The sequence below is a fragment of the Heptranchias perlo genome, chromosome 20 (genome assembly GCF_035084215.1).
Source record: "Heptranchias perlo isolate sHepPer1 chromosome 20, sHepPer1.hap1, whole genome shotgun sequence".
Lineage (NCBI taxonomy): Eukaryota > Metazoa > Chordata > Chondrichthyes > Hexanchiformes > Hexanchidae > Heptranchias > Heptranchias perlo.
In genome coordinates this window covers 14,954,758-14,975,430 of record NC_090344.1, presented here as the reverse complement: position 1 = coordinate 14,975,430, position 20,673 = coordinate 14,954,758, and the positions used below count along the sequence as shown (strand labels likewise).

Genomic DNA, 20,673 nt, shown 5'->3' with positions numbered 1-20,673 from the left:
AAGTGTTCAAAATCATGACGGGTTTAGATAAAGTAAATAAAGAGAAACTGCTCCCGTTGGCGGAAGGGTCGAGAACCAGAGGACGCAGATTTACGGTGGTTGACAAAAGAACCAAAGGCGATATGAGGAAATTTTTTTTAAACTAGCGAGTAGATATAATCTGGAATGCATCGGCTGAAAGGGTGGTGGAAGCAAAATTAATCGTGGTTTCTAAAAGGAATTGGATAAGTATTTGAAGGGAAAATATTTGCAGGTATACGTGGAAAGAACGGGGGAATGGGACGATCTGGATTGCACTGAAAGAGAGCCGGCACAGGCTCGATGGGCCGAATGGCCTCCATCTGTGCAGTGACGCTTCTATGATTCCCAATCTCCATCTTAAATTCTGCTAACTTGATGTTAGTTTTTTTCTGTACTTTTATCTCTCTATCTCTCTCTGTCTTTGTCTCTCTGTGTTTCCCCCTGATGGACTTCTCAGGCAGCCTTGAACGGCCATAGCTGATCGAACCTGCGACACCAGCAGAGAAGGGTCAAGATAGAATGACTGAGACGGTAGGAAAAGTAAAAATCTAACCCAGATGATGAATTCGCAGCGAATGTCTACACATTAATGTATCTTCGTCCTCACAGTGTAAACATCAGTAATTTTATTCCACTATAAAAAGAAAGAAAGTCTTGTATTTATAAAGCGCTTTTCACGACCTCAAGACGTCCCAAAGTGCTTTACAACCAATGAAGTATTTTTGAAGTGTAGTCACTGTTAGACTTGTGGGAGAGTGGATAATCTGCGGATGCCGAGGGAGACAACAATGTAACTTTAGAGCAATTAATTCTGCAAAGTCTCACTTGGCATTACAAGTCGCACATTGAAAACGAATGTGGAAAGGAGAGCCTAATATTGTTGATATGAAATAGTTAGTGTACAACTTCACATTGCTGCACATCAGAAGAGAAAAAGTGATCGGATGGATTGTCAGATGGCCGATCGGCTGTGGGTGGCACCGAATTCTGCACTGGTTGCACCCTTTTGGTAGCAGTAGCTGTCAGATCATTTCATAGCTGCGATGGCCGAGTGGTTAAGGCGTTGGCCTCGAAATCCAATGGGGTTCTCCTGCGTAGGTTCGAATCCTGCTCGTAGCGCTATTTCTTAAAGATTTGTTCAATGCTCAAATAAATATGAACTGGAGTTGACGGACCGTGTTCCCTCCCTCAGAGAGATGCTCCAGCGCGGCAAACTCTTCGATTTCGGAGCCCAATGGTCACTTGCAAAGTTGCACGGCACGTGAAAGAATCTCTCCCAAGCTCCATCTTAAATTCTGCTCGTTCGCAGAGCTTGATATTTATACTATTTGTTTCTACACTTTAATCTCTCCCTGTCTCTGTCTCTTGACTCTCTGAGTTTTCCCCTGATGGACTTCTCAGGCTTTCTTGAACGGCCAAGGATGATCGAACCTGCAACACCAGCAGAGAAGGGTAAAGATGGAAAGACTGAGACGGGGGGAGAAGCAAAGGTGCAACCCAGCTGATGAATTTTTAGCTAATATACACACATTTATGTCTTTTCGCCCTTACAGTGAAAACATCAGCAATTTGAGTACAGTGCACTTATCGTAGAGTGTTTAAATGCGGATGTCGAGACAGACACCAATCGATCCGTTGCCATGGTGATGACCGAATCGAAACACTGGGCCACAAGGAAACGCTGAGAATTCTTTGCTGCGAACAGGCAGACCAACGCGGCCTTTCCTACTTGCCCCTTCGTAATTCAGGTAATTTTCCTGCCAGACAAGCTGCTCGCACAAAATGGCATTTTCTGTTCAAACCACTATCGCGACAGAAGGTGATGTTCAGGCAATGACAGCACCAAGTGCAAGTAGGCATGTACATGAAATGGAAAGTGAGGTAAAATACTCCCTCAAGCTGCTGATGGACATGTTTCCATTTCCAAAATTCACGAACCTGAATGCAGCTCCTGGGAAAACTGCAAGGCCACGCAGGTCCATCATGAATCATTTGAAGCAACTGGCAGTTTAAAGTGGCATCTCCTCCTGCTTCTGTCGGGGGTGAAGGAGAGACACCGTCGTTATATACGTACAGTTTGATTTTGTACAGAACTGTACAGAGAAGGAGCACATATACTGGGGCTGTGAGATATTCTATATTATTCCTATTTAACCACAAGAATATCCGCAGTCAGAAGCTGAAAAGAAGGGAGAGATAAGAGGCCTGAAAATAAACACAGAGCTGAATGAATCACGGAAGAGTGAAAGAAAAGTAAATCTTACCAGTTCTGCTGTGTTCCGTGCGCAATCTTGGGCGCTCCCCGATGGACTGATGGTGAGAATTTAATGCTCCCACCAACGAATGAGTTCGATTCCAAGTCAGCGAATTAACTTTAGCAAAAGTTATTAAATTAATTACATGAAACTAATTAAACCCTGTTGGTAGATGAATGACTGTTTTATTCACCATTAATCAAACGATAACTTTCTATTTCATACTGAAGGAGATGTTGACGTGGTTACCGAGAGACAGTCAAAACTTTAATCAGATTTTTATGCTTTGCAGGTGATCAATTTTCATCATTTTATAGACTGTATCTTAAGGGTATGATTAAAAGCTCAGTGCAGCTGTTGTTAAATTTAAAATGAATAGGAAATTGTCGCCTTTTATTGCAAGAACGCCCGAACCGGTTCTACGATCAAGATGAAAGTAACGCAACGAGGAACATCTGATACAAAAATCCCCACCGTTTTGCTTTTCCAACATAAAGGGTGTGACATTTATTTTCTGAACATAGAAACAGTCTGGTCTCGCTCACGACAGAAATCTCCATGTCACAGCGAAACAGCTCTCCTGCAGCTGATGCGGCCTCCCTTCGGGCCTTTCGGGGGCTTGTCTGCCAAGGAGAATTGTAATTTTCTTGCTTCCAAAAAATACATTGAAACCCTGGAACTTTGAGGCGAAGAATCCTGAGGAAAAATCAAATAACAGCTCGAACCATCAAACTTCCGTGCTAACCGACAGCACCAACTAGACAGGTGAAGAGGTCACCCGCTGAACCAATAATTAATTGGGCTAAACTTTGAGTTTGCAGCGACCAATATAACAACTGTCTACAGTCAGTCCAAAATGAATGGTTGAAGCTTGTAGGAGTGAAAATCCAAACAGCCGGTCTTCACTCTTAAACCAGCAACTATGAAGAAAAACATGCCGGAGAAATACTCGCTTTCAGTGCGGTGACACTGGGCCAGAGTAAAGCTCAGTTAATATGATTGGCGAGTGGCTGGAGGGTGGATTTCGAACTCCTGACCGATTGCACTGTGCATTTTCCAGATCTGCTTGGAGCACCAATCCCTTCAACTCATCACTTACAGGGACAATTCGATTCTCGGTTTCATTTCGCTGACGCTTGGTGAAATTTTACAAATTGGAAGCGATCAGTGTCAAAGCTAACCACGTCACCGACATGCTCGCAGATACAAAGCGGCCACACTCTGCTTCAGCAAGATGAAAGCCGAGAGCGATTTCACGGTCAAATATAATGGCTAACAAAACTTATTCAAAGAAAGTGCAGGCCGTTGAGTTGCCTTTAAATTCCTGATTGTTCGCATTGAACTTCTTCACATTGCGTTTGAGAGCCACGTGGGGCGATTTGGGGACTTCATTTCATTTTATGCAGAAGTTTCAAATGCAGTTCAAGGTCAAAAGTCCTGGGACCACTGTTGTTCACAATTTACCGGTGCTGGGACCACTGTTGTTCGCAATTTATCGGTGTTGGGACCACTGTTGTTTACAATTTATCGGTGTTGGGACCACTGTTGTTTACAATTTACCAGTGCTGGGACCACTGTTGTTTACAATTTGTCGGTGCTGCGACCATTGTTGTTCACAATTTATCGGTTCTGGGATCACTGTTGTTCACAATTTACCAGTGCTGCGACCACTGTTGTTCACAATTTACCAGTGCTGGGACCACTGTTGTGCACAATTTGTCGGTGCTGGGACCACTGTTGTTCACAATTTATCGGTGCTGGGACCACTGTTGTTCACAATTTGTCGGTGCTGGGACCACTGTTGTTCACAATTTATCGGTGCTGGGACCACTGTTGTTCACAATTTGTCGGTGCTGGGATCACTATTGTTCACAATTTACCAGTGCTGGGACCACTGTTGTTCACAATTTACCAGTGCTGGGACCACTGTTGTTCACAATTTGTCGGTGCTGGGATCACTGTTGTTCACAATTTATCGGTGCTGCGACCATTGTTGTTCGCAATTTACCAGTGCTGGGACCACTGTTGTTTACAATTTGTCGGTGCTGCGACCATTGTTGTTCACAATTTATCGGTTCTGGGATCACTGTTGTTCACAATTTACCAGTGCTGGGACCACTGTTGTTCACAATTTACCAGTGCTGGGACTACTGTTGTTCACAATTTGTCGGTGCTGGGACCACTGTTGTTCACAATTTATCGGTGCTGGGACCACTGTTGTTCACAATTTGTCGGTGCTGGGACCACTGTTGTTCACAATTTATCGGTGCTGGGACCACTGTTGTTCACAATTTGTCGGTGCTGGGATCACTGTTGTTCACAATTTACCAGTGCTGGGACCACTGTTGTTCACAATTTACCAGTGCTGGGACCACTGTTGTTCACAATTTACCAGTGCTGGGACCACTGTTGTTCACAATTTGTCGGTGCTGGGATCACTGTTGTTCACAATTTATCGGTGCTGCGACCATTGTTGTTCGCAATTTACCAGTGCTGGGACCACTGTTGTTCACAATTTATCGGTGCTGCGACCATTGTTGTTCACAATTTATCGGTGCTGGGACCACTGTTGTTCGCAATTTACCAGTGCTGGGACCACTGTTGTTCACAATTTATCGGTGCTGCGACCATTGTTGTTCACAATTTATCGGTGCTGGGATTACTGTTGTTCACAATTTATCAATGCTGGGTTTGAGAATGCATACGGGGCGCCCTTTTAATAAAAATGCATATGGGGTAAGCTTTTAGTGGTTTATAGTGAGATACCTCCATAGCGAAGTAGCAGTGTGGTGAACCAATGGTTAATATAAGTAGCCCATTTTGCTGGCTAGAATTAGAAACAATGAGCTTCTTCTTTGACCACCTGTTTACGTTATTAATTTTCTTTATGTATAAGCCTGCCTTGTGTTAATCAAGCAAAGAGATATGATAAAGTTGAATTCTAGTATAAGGAGTTGTCATGCAGCTGCATTATTGAATGGATCTCCCTTTGCAGGCAAGGTCAAAAAACATCCCAAGCCAGAGATCAGGTAGCCTCCCTTTTCCTTGTCACACGCATGAACAAGTATTACCTGTGAGTGATCGGTCATTATGTCAGTTAGCATGGCTTGCCAAGACTCAGTTTATGATTGATTTTAACCCCTTGCTACTCATGTCCCTCCCCACTCTGAAAATGTATAATTGTGTGGATCTGCCTATGTAATTTTGCCTGCTCTATGAGATTGACCAGACTCTGTCAAGAGTTGAAATCAATTCTATAGATAAGGTCAGCTGCAGCTAATAAATTGTGTTAAACTTTCAAGTGTTATTCTCATCAGTTATTGCTGAACCAGACTAAGGGTAAAGAAATCCGGTATCGTCAGGTTCACGGTTGTTCACAATTTATCGGTGCTGGGTTCACAGTTGTTCACAATTTATCGGTGCTGGGACCACTGTTGTTCTCAATATGTCGGTGCTGGCGCCACTGTTGTTCACAATTTATCGGTGCTGGGTCCACTGTTGTTCACAATTTATCGGTGCTGGGACAACTGTTGTTCACAATTTATCGGTGCTGGGTCCACTGTTGTTCACAGTTTATCGGCGCTGGGGCCACTGTTGTTCACAATTTATCGGTGCTGGGACAACTGTTGTTCACAATTTATCGGTGATGGGACCACTGTTGTTCACAATTTACATGAATGATTTAGTCATAGGAATCGGAAATACAATTTCAAAATTGACAGACAGCACATAATTGGGAGCTGTAGTTAATGCAAAGCGAAAAATACAGGAAGACGTCAGTAAACTTGCAAAATGGGCGTGTAAATGGCAAATTAGTTTCAATATTTGTTGTGTATTCCCTTGCCTTGTTTGCCCTCCCTAAATGCATTACCTCATTCTCCAGATTGAATTGCATTTGCCACTATTCTATCCACCTGTCCATTCCACTGATATCTTCCTGCAGTCCACAGCTTCCCTCCTCACCATCAACCACACGACCAATTTTTGCATCTTCTGCAAAATTGTTAATAATACCCCGTACATTTAAATCCAAATCAATGATCTGTGCTACGAAAAGCAGCGACCTAGTACGGATCCCTGCGGAACCCCACTCGAGACAGCCTTGCAGTCACAAAAACACCCGTCGACCATTGCTTCCTGCCACTCAGTCAATTTTGGATCAACTTGCCAATTTCCCTTAGATCCAATGGGCTTTTACACTTTTGACCAATCTGCCATGTAGGACTTTGTCAAAAGCCTCGCGAAAATCTATGTAGACTACAAAAAACGCACTACACTCATCCACCTTCCTTGATACCTCCAAAAAAATTCAATTCAAACGACCTTCCCTTAACAAATCCATGCTGACTGCCCTTCATTAATCCGTCCCTTTCTAAATGAAGATTAATACTTTCCCCCAGAATTGTGCTCAATACCGAGGTTAGGCTGATCTATTCCTTTCTCCCTTTTTAAACAACGGTACAACTTCAGCAGTCCTCCAATCCTCCGGCAACACACCTGCAGCCAGGGAGGATTGGAAAATGATGGTCAGAGCCTCCGCTATTTCCTTCCTTGCTTCTGTTAACAGCCTGGGATGTATTTCATCCGAGCCTGGCGATTCAGGTGGAGTGATTTGTGACTTCCTTTCCCTCTTTGCAAACGTTTGCACCGCAGGTCAAGATCACAAGTCTTGATCCAAATTAGGACTACTTCCGTGTTTGAACCTCAAATCGCGAAATATACCCCGACCCCAAATACAAGAACGTGTCTTCAAATTAACGTGTTACAGACACATTCCATGAGAGGTCTGTCTGTGCAATGAAAGGGCGTTTTTGAACAGTCATTCGGTTATCCGTTTCCTCCTGAACAAACACCACATTGTTATTTTGTCGCTCAATTCCACAAATTAGGTAAAATAACCAGCTGCACAAGGCACTGCTGGGAGTTGAACCCAGGATCTTCTGTTTACGAAACAGACGCTTTAACCAACTAAGCCACAGCGCCAATTGATGACACTTTATTTCCACCTCCTCTCATTAATATCTATCAGCGACACTTCACTGTTGGGGGTTCAGGCCGTTTTATCTTTGTCTGTTTCGCTTGTCCGTTCACCTGTGCATTCCGACACTGACTGGATTTCTCGCTGTGTTTATCTTTGTGTATCCATCAGTGCGTTGATACACGGATGATTATGTGTGATTGTATTTGTTACATTAAATAAATTCGGGGATCAGACAATTCTCGCTCTGACATTGGAGAACGATTGAGCCGAACCTTCCAGCGAAGTGTTCTTTATTGTCGTGCTGAAACTAAAAAAAAGCGTCAGAGGAGCAAAAAGGGAAAAGGAGAAAAACTTGTGAGGGAAAATGAGGACAACTCTCAAGGTTTTTCCAAATATATTAAGAAAACGAAGGGAGGCTTGGAGTAATGTGGGCCGCTTGAAGACAGATGGAGGTGATATTGTAATTGAAAATCAGGAAATGGCAGAGTTGCTAAATTTTTACTTTGCATCGGTCGTCACAGAAATGGATGAGGCTAACATACCAGAGACACGAGGAAAACTGTTAATAAATCAAGGGGTTTCGTTTTAGTAAAATAATGGCAATGGAGAAAATAATTAGGCTAAAGATAGACAAATCTCCACGACCTGATGTTTACCATCCCAGGGGATTGAAAGGAACAAGTGAGGAAATTGTACATGCTTTAGTCATGATCGATCAAAACTCTCTTGATTTAAGAATTGTTATTTCATGAAGCGCATCTTGATTGGAGGCTTCTGTTAGAGAAAGATCTCGAAGTGATAATTGAGAGACCGAAAATGAAGCTGCTTGGCAGGAGCGCTGATGCTGTCGGTTGTTCGCTGCTCTCGTGTTGCACAATTATTGAGCGTGCGTTACTTATTTATAGCAGTATGGACTCCAGAAATGATCAGGGTGTGAGTTCGAGTGTCTTCTAAAACAATCAAACCTTTTACTCCGAACATTTTGACTGGAGTTCAATGTACAACTGGTATGTTCAATAACGCATCTACTTCTTAGTGTTCCCATGGGAGCTCTTGGGTTCCTCCGGCCTGCCGTCTTGCAATAGCAGGTGCCAGTTTACTTGTTCATAGGGGGAGAGGGGGCTTTTAGCGGCAGCTCATATGGCAAAGGGGCCGGTACAAGATCTTTAAATCTAAAGAACGAAACAAACAATTATTCTTTTCGTTAAGCCGATATTCATCGGTTGGAAGTTTCGTGTTGGCAAAATTTGGAAGGGAAATATGCTGCCTGGTGTCACTGTGTAACGGAAGAAATTATTCAGCTTCCAGATGTTAATACGCTGAAAGGTCGAGAGGCCTTTTCCAACTCCCGTGTGGGATAAGTTCAGCATTTGAGCCGCTGGGTAAAGTGTTATTTTAATTGGTGCAAACGAATGACAAGACATTTGGCACATACAAGAAGAATTGTAAACTCACGAGTTCACTGTCCATGTTTCTTACATCATGTTCAACAGGAACAAGGATTCTCCTCAACACGTTGCTGAGAATTTTATCAAACGGACCTCACCCTTGCTCGCCGGCTGCAGGGATGATTCAGAGGCCTCCCATGAATATGTACGATGGGAGCTTATGTAGTATCGAGCCTGAGTAGCTCAGTCGGTAGAGTATCAGACTTTCAAAGTGGGCAGTGAGCTGAAGGTCCAGCGTTTAACTCCCTGTCCAGGCTCCAAATTTCGGAACAGCTGGCAAGCTGTGTCTTTGCAGCGGGACCTGCGATGTGTTGTCAAAGTTTCGATCGTATCTTGTTTCCCAGGGATGGGCAGTAATGAGCCGTCTGAGGCGGTTCCCGATCAGGAATTCAACTTTACTGTATTAGTTCACTGTATTAATTTCGCAAAACTCATTCAACTCTGTAAAAAAGACGAATACTTGTTCAAATCGCCATTGATCAACCAGTAACTTTCTGTTTCCGGCTGAAAGAAATGCTAACTTTTTTATGCGTTAATTCACCAGGCAGAATTTTGGGAGTTCAGAGGTGAAGTGAAAAAGGAAATGAGAGGCAAAGAGAAATATGACTATTGACTGACGGCCAACATAAAAGGGAATCCAAAAGACTTCGACAGGCATGCAAACAGTAAACGGGTAGTCAGAGGAGGGGTGAGGCCGATTCGGCACGATAAAGGAGATCTACTCATGGAGGCAGAGGGGATTTCCTTGGTAACAAATGAGTACTTTGTATCTGTCTTTACCAAGAAGACAGAGTCTCAGCAAAGGAAGTTATCGTTGAGATACTGGATGGTCCAAAAATTGATAAAGAAGAGGCACTTGAACGGCTGGCTGTACTTAAAGTAGATAAGCCACCACGTCCGGATGGGATGCATGCTCGGTTGCTGAGGGAAGTAAGGGTGCAAATTGCGGAGGTACTGGCCATAATCCACCAACATCCTTAGATATGTGTGTGGTGCCAGAGGACTGGAAAATTGCAAAGGTTACACCCTTGTCCAAAAAAGGGTGTACGATTAAACCCAGCAACTATAGGCCAGTCAGTTTAACCTCAGTGGTGGGGAAACGTTTCGAAACGAAAACCCGGGATAGAATTAACAGCCACTTGGACGAGGGTGGATTGATTAGGGAAAGGCAGCACGGATTTGTTAAAGGCAAATCGTGGTTAACTGACCTGTTAGAGTTTTTTGGTGAGGTAACAGAGAGGATAGATGAGGGCAATTCAGTTGATGTGGTGTATAAGGACTTTCAAAAGGTGTTTGCTGAAGTGCCACATGGTGGGCTTCTCATCAAGATTGCGGCCCATGGAATAAACGGGGCAGAAACAACATAAATGCAGAATTGACGAACAGAAGGAAACAGAGATTACTGGTGAACTGTTGTTTTTTGAACTGGCGAGAGGTGTACAGTGGCGTTCCCCAGGGATCAGTGCTGGGACCACTGCTTTTCTTGATACATATTAATGACTTGGACTTGAGTGCGCAGAGCACAATTTCAAAATTTGCAGATGAAACAAAACTTGGAACAGTAGTAAACAATGATAAGGATAGTGATGGACTTCAAAGGATATAGACAGGCTGGTGGCTTGGGCGGAGACGGGGCAGATGAAATTCAACGCAAAAAAAATGCGAAGTGATACATTTCGGTCGGAAAAACGAGGAGAGGCAAAATAAACTCCAGGACACAAATGTAAAAGCGGTAGAGGAACAAAGAGGGGTTTATGTGTACAAATCGTTGAATGTGGCAGGGCAGGTTGAGAAAGCGGTTAAAAAGCATACGGGATCCTGGGCTTTATAAATAGATGTGTCGAGTACAAAAGTATAGAAATCAGGATGAAACTTTATAACACACTGGTTCGAACACAACTGAAATTTTGTGTGGGGTTCTGGACACCGCACTTCAGGAAAGATGTGCAGGCCTTCGAGGGGGTGCAGAAAAAAAATACTATCATAATTCCAGGGATAAGGGACTTTACTTACGTGAATAGACCGGAGAATCTGAGGTTGTTCTCCTTGGAACAGAGACGGTTTTGTAGAGGTTTGATGGAGGTATTCAAAATCATGAAGGATCGAGGCATGGAAGATGGAGACAAACTGTTCCCATTGGCGGAAGGGTCAAGAACCAGAGGACATAGATTTAAAGTGATTGGCAAAATAACCAAAGGTGACATGAGGAAAAACTTTTTTACACAGCGAGAGGTTCGGATCTCAATGCACTGCCCGAGGGTGTGATGGAGGCAGATTCAATCATGGCCTTCAAAGGGGAGCTGGATAAGTGCTTGAAAGGGAAAAAAATGCAGGGCTTCGGGGACAGGCGGGGGATAGGTTCTAGCTGGATTGCTCTTGCAGAGAGCTAGCACGGACTCGATGGCGCGAATGGCCTCTTTCCGTGCTGTAAGCTTTCTGTGATTCAATTCTACGTGGAGGGTGCAATGCAAAGGGAACAGAGCGTGCCATAAATCGACACGACTCTGAGTATCCTCACAAGCAATGTATTTTAAGAGCAACTCATTCTGAAACGTCTTACTTGATAACTCAAGTCGTGCACTCGAAAGCAATTTGGTAAAGGGAGACTAATATTGGTGAATGGAAATAGTTAGTGTACAACTTGATATTGCTGTCCACCCGAACAGAAAACGAGATTGAATGGATCGAAGTGGTCTGAAAGGATGGCCGATCGGCTGTGAGACGCAACCAACTTTTACACTGGCTGCACAACTAAAGTAACAGCGGCTCGTTGGTCTAGGGGTATGATTCTCGCTTAGGGAGTTTCATTGAGTGATATGCGAGAGGTCCCGGGTTCAATTCCCAGACGAGCCCGCATGTGTTTCGCCTTTTAGTGAAAAGTCACCAATTGGTTTCTCTCATCTTTTCAGTTTTGCTGTTGGGAGAACTGAATTATGTCCAGAGGATGTTTGAGCTCTTGTGGACTGAATGCGGAAGTTTCGTCGGCGCAATACACATGAAGCAAATAAAATGTCTCAAGATGATGAGGAGATTGAAACTGAATTTGGATTTTTCCCAATTCAGGCGGATATTAGATGACGGGATAGAAAGCCACATATCCAAGTTTGCCGATGACACCATTGTGAGCAGTGCAGATGAAAGCATAAAATTACAGAGAGGCATTAATATAATAAATGAATGGGTAAAATTGTGGCAAATCGATATGAATTTCGTCAAGTGTGAGGTCATCCACTTTGGACCTAAAAGGATAAATCAGCGTACTTTCTAAATGGTGAAAAGCTCGAAACAGTGGAGGTCCAAAAAAGACTTTGGGGTCCATGAACACACATCATTAAAATGTCATGGACAGGTACAAAACATAATCAAAAAGGTTAATGGAATGTTGGTCTTTATATCCAGAGGACTAGATTCAAGGGGATAGGCATTATTATACAGTTATACAAAGCTCTGGTGAGACCAGACCTGGAGCATTGCCTTCAGTTCTGGGCAACGCACCTCAGGAAGGATATATTGGCTATGAAGGGAGTGCAGGGTCTATTTACTAGAATGTTGCCTGGACTCCACAGTTTAAATTCCGCGGAGAGATTACGTAAACTCGCGTTTGCCTCGAATTCAGTAGATTAAGTGCTGATTTGATCGAACATTTCAAAATATTAAGGGGAACTGATGGGGTGAATAAAAAAAAAAGATTTCCGCCCGTTAGCGTGTCGAGGACTCGGGGAAGCAGCCTGAACATTGGGGTCAGGACTTTCAGGAGTGAAGTTGGGAAACACCTCTGCAAGCAAAGGGAGGGAGAAATTTGGAATTCTCTTCCACAAACGGCAGTTGATGCGAACTGAATTGTTAATTTTAAAACTAAATTGATAGATTTTTGTTAACCAAAGGCATTAAGGGACATGGGGCTAAGGCGATAATATGCAGTTTGGTTACATGTCAACCAGGATCTCACTGAATTGCGCATAAGGCTCGAGGGGCGAAATAGTATACTTTTGCTCTTCAGCTCCTCATTGTTGCAGAATGATCCTGCATTGATTGGGAATCGAACCAAGGTCTCCAGCGTAACAAGTAAGAATTCGACCCCAAGCACCATCAATGCGCGCGTTTGTAACAGCAGCATGTGTCCATTTGGAATCCGATCTGAACGAACATGCCGTTTACAGCTGCGGTGGCCGAGTGTTTAAAGCGTTGGACTCAAAATTCAATTGAGGTTTTCCTGCCCAGGTTTGAATTCTGCTCGCAGAGCTACTGTTTAAAGATCCCTTCAGTGCTGAAATAGATTAATTGGAGTTAATTGACCGCATTTATCTCTCTCCCAGAATGAGAGATTCTTCAGCGAGGCCTATGATTTTAACTTGTGTCCAATCTTCTCTTGCAAGATTTCAAGACCCAAGAAGGAATCTCTCCCAATCTGTAACATAAATTCTGCTAGTTTGCAAAACCTGACATTTATGCTCTTTATTTTCTTTGCATGCATCTCTCCATCTCTCCATGTCTCCGTCTCTTGTCTCTCTGTATTGTCCACAATGGACTTCTCAGGCTTCCTTGAACGGCGATGGCTGATCTATCCTGCAACAATAGCAGAGAAGGGTAAAGAAAAAAAAAGACTGAGGAAGTAGGAAAAGGAAAGGTGCAACCCAGCTGATAAATTCGTAGCTAATGTTTCCACATTCGTGGCTCTTCGTTCTCATAGTGAATGAAAGCAGCAATTTGAGTAAAGTGTACTTCTGGTAGAGTGTAAACTATGACGATGCCGAGACAGACGACAATGTCGTTTCAGAGCAATTCATTCTGTAAAGTGTTACTTGATAATACAAGTCGTACATTCAAAACAAATTTGATAAAGAGAGACGAATAGTGTTGATCTGAAATAATTAGTTTAGAATCTGATATTGCTCTACATCGTATATCGTACAAGAAAGCGAGATTGGATGGCCATGGTGTTCTGAAAGGATGGCGGATCGGCTGCGTGGCAGCGAAATTTTACAGTGGCTGCACGGCTCTGTTACCAGTTGGACTTTGGATCTGATTCTCGCTCAGGGAGTTTCACTGGCTCAAATCCCGGTATGAGCCCCCTTGCTTCCCCATTTTTCGTCAAAAACCACCAATTGGCTTCTCACATCTTTGAAGCAAGTGCAGAAGGCAGGTTTGACTTATCTCCAGCCGAGCATGTTTGAACACCAGAGGAGAGAATGCAGAGGGTATGTCCACGTAACACACGTAGACGAAATGAAGATAATCTTTCAAGAAGTTGTGCAGATTGAAGCCGGCACATGAATTTATCCCAATTCAGGCGATCTCATGGGTACAGATACAAAAGGTAAAGGAAGCTGCATTGGCCTGGAACCAAACCCCTGGTTTCCCGTCGGCAGGCGAGGATTCGACACTGAACCACCAATCCACACAGGGCTGCAGGCTGCACGTGTAGCGTTGGATACAAGTCTGGAACATGCAGTCTGGCAGAGTTCCTGTGATGAGCCTGCGCAGTCTACAACCGCGTGCTACCTGTGGGTGACCAAACGAGTGGGTCAAGCATGGTCTTGAAATTCACTGAGATTCGAAATCACTTCACACCGCCACTATAAAAGTGTCAAATAAATAAGAGCTGTAGTTACCAGGCAGTGTTTACTTTTTTCAGAAATAATGGAAGAATCCAGCCCTATGTACACGTCTAAGATTTCACGGCATGCGACGAATTTCCTTTAAGCTGCCACCTAAATTCTGCTCAATCACAGAATTGGAGATTTATACTATTTTTCTTTGCATGTATCTATCTATCTCTGTCTGCGTTTCTTCACTTTCGCTGTTGATTCCTAATGGACTTATCAGGCTTCCTTCAACAGACAGGTCTGCAAACCCGGGATGGGAAAAGGCTGTCGGTTCTTCGTCCAATTGTTGGATTTCGACGGGATGAGATTTGCTATTTTCCGTCTCCGTTTTCGGAAAAAATAAACCCAGATGGGATTCCCCCTCCTCGGGTCCCGTCACCTGCGGATAATGGGAATGAACCCGATCTAGCACGCGATTTAATATGTGTATTCTCATTGTTTAACAATAAAATTATGGGGATATATTTATTTCGAGGACACATTTTAGAAATGAACATATTACAGACTTATTCGAAAACTAGAAGCACGTGGGATTAAAGGGTCGGTGGTAACGTGGGCAAGTAATTGGCTAAAGGATAGGAGGCAGAGATTAGTGGTGAACGGATGTCTTTCTGACTGGAGAGAAATATGCAGTGGGATCCCCCGGGTGTCGGTATTAGGATTATTGCTTTTCTTGTTATATATAAATGACTTGGATGTGGCAATAGGGAGTACAATTTCGAAGTTTGCGGATGATACAAAACTTGGTAACGTAGTAAATAGTGAGGAAGATAGCAGCAGACTTCAGGAGGACAACGCAGACTGGCGAAATGGGCAGTCACGTGACAGATTTAACGCCGATCAGTGTGAAGTGATGCACTTTTGGAAGAAGAACATGGAGAGGCAGTATAATCTAAATGGAACAATTTATGGGGGGTTGCAAGAGCAGAGGGACCTGGGGGAGCATATTCAGTAAACAGGGCAAGTTGATAAGGTAGTTAAGAAAGCGTATGGGATAATTGGCTTTGTAAATAGGGGCATTGAATACATTAAAAAGTGAAATCATACTAATCCTTACAAATTATTGGTTAGCCCTCAGCTGAAGTATATTGTACAGATCTGGGCACCACACTTTAGGATGAAAAGGCATTGAAGAGGATTCAGAGCAGGTTGACCTGGATGACACCAGTGATGAGGGACTTCAGTTATGTGGAGAGATTGGAGAAGCTGCGATTGTTCTCCTTACAACAGAGATGGTTAACGGGAGACCTAATAGAGATATTCAAAATAATGAGGGGTTTTGAAAGAGCAAGTAGGGAGAAACTGTTTCCTCTGGTAAGTGGGTCGGTAACCGGAGATCACAGATTGAAAATAATTGGGAAAAGAACTGGAGGGGAATTGAGAAGAATTTTTTTCACACAGACGGTTGATAAGATCAGGAACGCACTTCCTGAAAGGGTGGTGGAAGCAGATTCCATAGGATCATTCAAAAGGCAATTGGACATAATTGAAGAGGACTAATTTGCAGGGTTATGGGGAAAAATCTGGGGTGTGGGTCTAATTTGGACAGATCTTCGAAAAAGCCGACACTGGCACGACGGCCGAATGGCCTCCTTCTGTGCTGTAAGATTCTATGATTCTATGATTACCTTCTGAATCATTGCAATTGAGGCTATTCAGTGTTGAGCAACCAAGAAAATTGTAACCGTGATATTCGGCTTCTCCATTCCCTTATGAATACCGCAGATTATAATGTCCAGGCGGGGGTGGGTCTGAATGGGGGATAGAGTGCGAAGATTGGAATGGAAGCCCAGCAAAATGAACTTGGTCTCATCAGTTTTTGTTATTTTTCCTACCAGTTGCCCGAAGCAGGCGGTGAATCTTCTTCTCGAGAGAGGATCGTCATTTCAGTTCAGAGGGAAAAAGGTATCAAGAAAATCGGGTAAAACGCACACAGAATGATCCGGGACTTACAGCACACCCCTTTTAAACAGACACAGATACGGAATAATCCGGGACAAACAGTACGTCCCTTTTTAACGGACACAGACACGGAATGATCCGGTCATAAATCTTCATTGTGGTCCATAAGTTTCTCTTACGTTGACCATAAGATTTACTCTATTTACAATGACACCAATGTACAATCTGATACTTCGGGACCATACAATCTCAACACCTTCCTGGAAGGAACTGCAGCTGATTTCAGCAAACAATGCAATACCCACGGTCTGCCGTTTCCAGAAGGATGGGACTTCGACCAGATCTTCTGGGTGGACTGAATGAGAGAAACAAAACTTAAACAAAATAACGACGAGGATGGGATTCGAACCCACGCGTGCAGAGCACAATGGATTAGCAGTCCATCGCCTTAACCTCTCGGCCACCTCGTCGCATGCTGAAATAAACGAAAGCTCCTTTATTCAAAATGAAAATACTGGCTATGTTGCCAACCTGAAGTGAAAACTGGAAATGTGTTTATCCTCAGCAGGTCAGGCAGGATCTTAAGACATGGAAACAGAGTTAACGTTTCAGGTCGATGGCTATCACATGAGTATTCCAACTCACTCAACTTGTACCCCTTGTAGATGTTTGAACGGCATTAGGGAATTAGAAGGTGAGTGACTTGGCTCAGAATATCCAGCATCTGACCTGCTCTTGTAACCACAGTATGTATGTGGCTGGTCCAGTTATGTTTCTGGTTAATGATAACCACTAGTATGTTGATGGTGGGGGTTCGGCGATGTTAATACCAAATCCCCACAGAAGAGATTTACTGCAAAGATTCTAGGGATGAGGGGTATAAGTTTCATGGATAGATTGGAGAAGCTGGGGTTGTTCTGCTTGGAACAGAGACGGTTACGAGGAGATTTGATGGAGGTATTCAAAATCATGAAGGATCTGGACAGAGTGGATAGAGAGAAACTGTTCCCATTGGCGGAAGGTTCAAGGAGCAGAGAACATAGATTTAAGGTGTTTGGCAAAAGAACCAAAGGTGACATGAGGAAAAACTTTTCTACACAGCGAGTGTTTAGGATCTGGAATACACCGCCCGAGGGGGTGGTGGAGGCAGATTCAATCATGGTCTTCAATAAGGAACTGAATAAGTATTTGAAACGAAAGAGAATACAGGGCCACAGGGAAAGGGTGGGGGAGTGGGTCTGTCTGGATTGCACTTGCAGAGAGCCGGCACGGACTCGATGTGCCGAATGGCCTCTTTTCGTGCTGTGACCTTTCTTTGATTCTATTCTATTTGTGGGAGGCGATGCGAAGCGACCGGAGCGTGACGTAAATCGACCTGCTCATGTCCATTCCCTGATAATAAATCCTAGTGTGATGCAAAGAAGAAATTCATAATTATGGTCCATATCTTTTATATTATACTGACTATAAGAGGTACTCGGTTCACCAGGGCGCCATTGTGCACATTGATTGATACTTCGCCGAGATCACCCCTTACACTCCCAACACCTCCGTCTAAGAAACAGTTGGGTGGCAATCCAGACTTTGCTGAATTGTGCAAACAGCTTTAAACCAGCAACGCGGAAAAGCACTTCTTATCAAAGAAGGGTTTTTGGTGAGGCGGCCAAAATGAAAGGGTGCACAAATTCTAGCAGCAGTGAGATTCGAAACCACATAATTCAGAGATGGAAGCCAGCATCTGAGACAGCGCAATTACTCACGCAAATGTTGAACCATTCAGATCTGATGATTCAGGTCATGGAGCTGAAACGTTTCCTCTGGTTCTTTCGCCACAGGTGCTGCCTGACCTGCTCAGCATTTTCTATTTTCATTTTTGTGATTCCACAATGGCTGTTTTCCTGCAAACACCCAATTTGACCCACGGACGCAGCTCGCACTTCACTTTCCTCACGCGCTTAAAGTCTGTGGTTTCCGAACAAAATCTCCTCCGCGCCGAGCTTTCAAAGGACCTTTCGCTCACGGTCAATCTCCTGTAATCGACACCTTTTCACCATTGCCGCTCTTCTCATTTCTCCTCATTCCTTTTCAATCGGACATTTCCACAGACCCATTAAGATCAAGCGGAACATTTCCGACCTGACTGCATCGCCAAAATTGCCAAAAGTGCACCTTTCAGCCGTCATTCGCAGCTGTGTCCTGCCGTCCGTCTCTCCCGCACATCAACTGCTCGGGGAAAAGCACCAACGTCCATGAAAACAAAACCCAGTTCTTCAGTTAACATCCCCCGTATCACAAGATACCCCATGGAAATTTCACGGAAAAGTATGCGCTGTACTTCCGAATGCCAGCCCTGCTTTCTTCGAGCTTGTCTCTGGAGCAGACAGGCAGATCAAAATGTATCGACTGGTTTCAAGTCACAAATGAACATTGATGCGAACGGGACATGTGCCCCCGAGAAACAGCAGTCGATGGAGAGCAAACTTAAAGGCGTAAGAATGTGAAAGTGAATGTTTGAGTGGGCAAGGCCGCAGTAAAGTCTCAATGAAATAGACCATGATTGTGGAAGTAAGGAAAAGCTGGAAGAAGCGGCGGGTCTGAATTTCGGATCATCCAACAGAGACACATGTGAGAACAAAAACAGGATACAGACAAATGTGCTGGGGCAGAAAGAAAAAGAAAGAAAGAAGAGGAATGGGAGAAAGGGAGGTGAAAGAAAGAAAGAGAGAAAGAAAGATAGAAGGGAGCGAGAAAATCAAGCGTGCAATTCACACCCCGCAAACGGGCGCTGCTCCCAATCGGCTGCACTTCGCCCCACTGACCCTCATCCCATTCACACCATCCTACAATACACTGTCAATGCTGTGCAGAGAGACAGAGAGTATAAAGGCATGAAGACACACACACCATCCTACAATACACTGTCAATGCTGTGCAGAGAGACAGAGAGTATAAAGGCATGAAGACACACACACCATCCTACAATACACTTTCAATACCCGTGCAGAGAGCCAGAGATACTCACATACTGTCCTACAGTACACATTAAATATCCGTGCAGTGAGTCAGAGAGTATACAGGTACAGAGACACTCACAGCGTCCCACAATACACTTTAAATCATGTGCAGTGAGTCAGAGCGTTTAAAGATATAGAGAAATTCACCTTTTTTTTTCAAAAGTGGCACATCCCAGAAGCAAGAGAGAGCGTGGGTCAGTCTCCCTCTCCTGATAGAGCTGAGGCTTGTCAGTCAAGAGTCCTCTCCTCCGTGTATTGGCCGTGGAGGAAGTGCAGAGTAGATTTAATAGAATACCTTCAGCCTGACGAAGGTTTGGCTGACTGGCCTGTAATTACTTGATCTATCCTATTCTCCCTTTTTGGACAACAATACAACTTTAGCAGTCCTCCAATCCTTCGGCATATCACCTGTAACCAGGGAGGATTGGAAAATTATGGTCAGAGCCTCTGTTATTTCTTTCCTTGCTTCTGTTAACAGCCTGGGATATATTTCCTCGGGGTCTGGAGATTCAGGTGGAGTGATTTGGGGACTTCATTTTCCTCTTTGCAAAGATTTTCAGCGCAGGTCAAGATCACAAGTCTCGGTCCAAATTTGGACGACTTCCGGGTTGAACCTCATATCGTGAATTGTACCCTGACCCCAACGAGCCCAGAAACAAGAACGTGTCTTCAAGTTAACCCGTTACAGACACATTCTATGAGAGGTCTGACTGCACAATGAAAGGGCGCTTCAGAAGAGTCAATCTGATATCCGTTTCCTCCTCATACCTGAACAAATACCAATTCCAAAGTGTCATTTTGTCACTGAATTCCACAAATCAGGTAAAAATAATTAGTTGGATAAGGCACTGCTGGGAGTTGAACCCAGGATCTTCTGTTTACAAGACAGATGCTTTAACCAACTAAGCCACAGCGCCCAGCCATGATAACTTAGCCCTACCTCCTCTCGCTAATATCTATCAGCGATACGTTACTGTCTGTTTGGGGTTCAGACCGTTTCATCTTTGTCTGTTTCGCTTGTCCGTTCACCTGTGCATCCCGATGCTGCCTGCATCTCTCTTTGTGTGTCCATCAGTGCGTTGATACAGGGATGATTCCGTGTACTTATGTTTGTTACATTAAATAAATTCCCGGTTTGGACAATTCTCGGTCTGAAAGTGAAGAACTATTGAGACGAACTTTACAGCAAAGTATTGTTTATTTTGGTGCTGAAAATAAAAAAACCGTAAGAGGTCCAAACAGGGAAAAGGAGAAAAACCTGTTCGGGAAAATGAGGACAACAGTCAAGATTTTTGCCAGTATATTAAGTGAAAGAAGGGAGGCTTAGAGTAATGTGGGCCGCTTAAAGACAGATGGAGGTGATATTGTAATTGAAAATCATGAAATGTAGAGTTGCTAAATATTTACTTTGCTTCGTTCTTCACAGAAATAAATGAGGCTAACATA

At 43.8% G+C, this 20,673-nt stretch overlaps 4 non-coding genes across 4 annotated transcripts; 1 reads left to right on the top strand and 3 right to left on the bottom strand.

The window, feature by feature from the left end:
* Window positions 1-1,058: 1,058 nt before the first annotated feature.
* trnas-cga (transfer RNA serine (anticodon CGA)) lies at window positions 1,059-1,140 on the top strand. Its single transcript has one exon. It is a non-coding gene; the product is annotated as a tRNA-Ser (tRNA).
* A 6,045-nt stretch (window positions 1,141-7,185) lies between these two features.
* Window positions 7,186-7,259, bottom strand: trnat-cgu (transfer RNA threonine (anticodon CGU)). The gene has a single exon. It is a non-coding gene; the product is annotated as a tRNA-Thr (tRNA).
* Window positions 7,260-16,601: 9,342 nt separating this feature from the next.
* On the bottom strand, window positions 16,602-16,683 carry trnas-gcu (transfer RNA serine (anticodon GCU)). Its single transcript has one exon. It is a non-coding gene; the product is annotated as a tRNA-Ser (tRNA).
* Window positions 16,684-20,070: 3,387 nt separating this feature from the next.
* On the bottom strand, window positions 20,071-20,144 carry trnat-ugu (transfer RNA threonine (anticodon UGU)). Its single transcript has one exon. It is a non-coding gene; the product is annotated as a tRNA-Thr (tRNA).
* Between the last annotated feature and the right edge of the window lie 529 nt (window positions 20,145-20,673).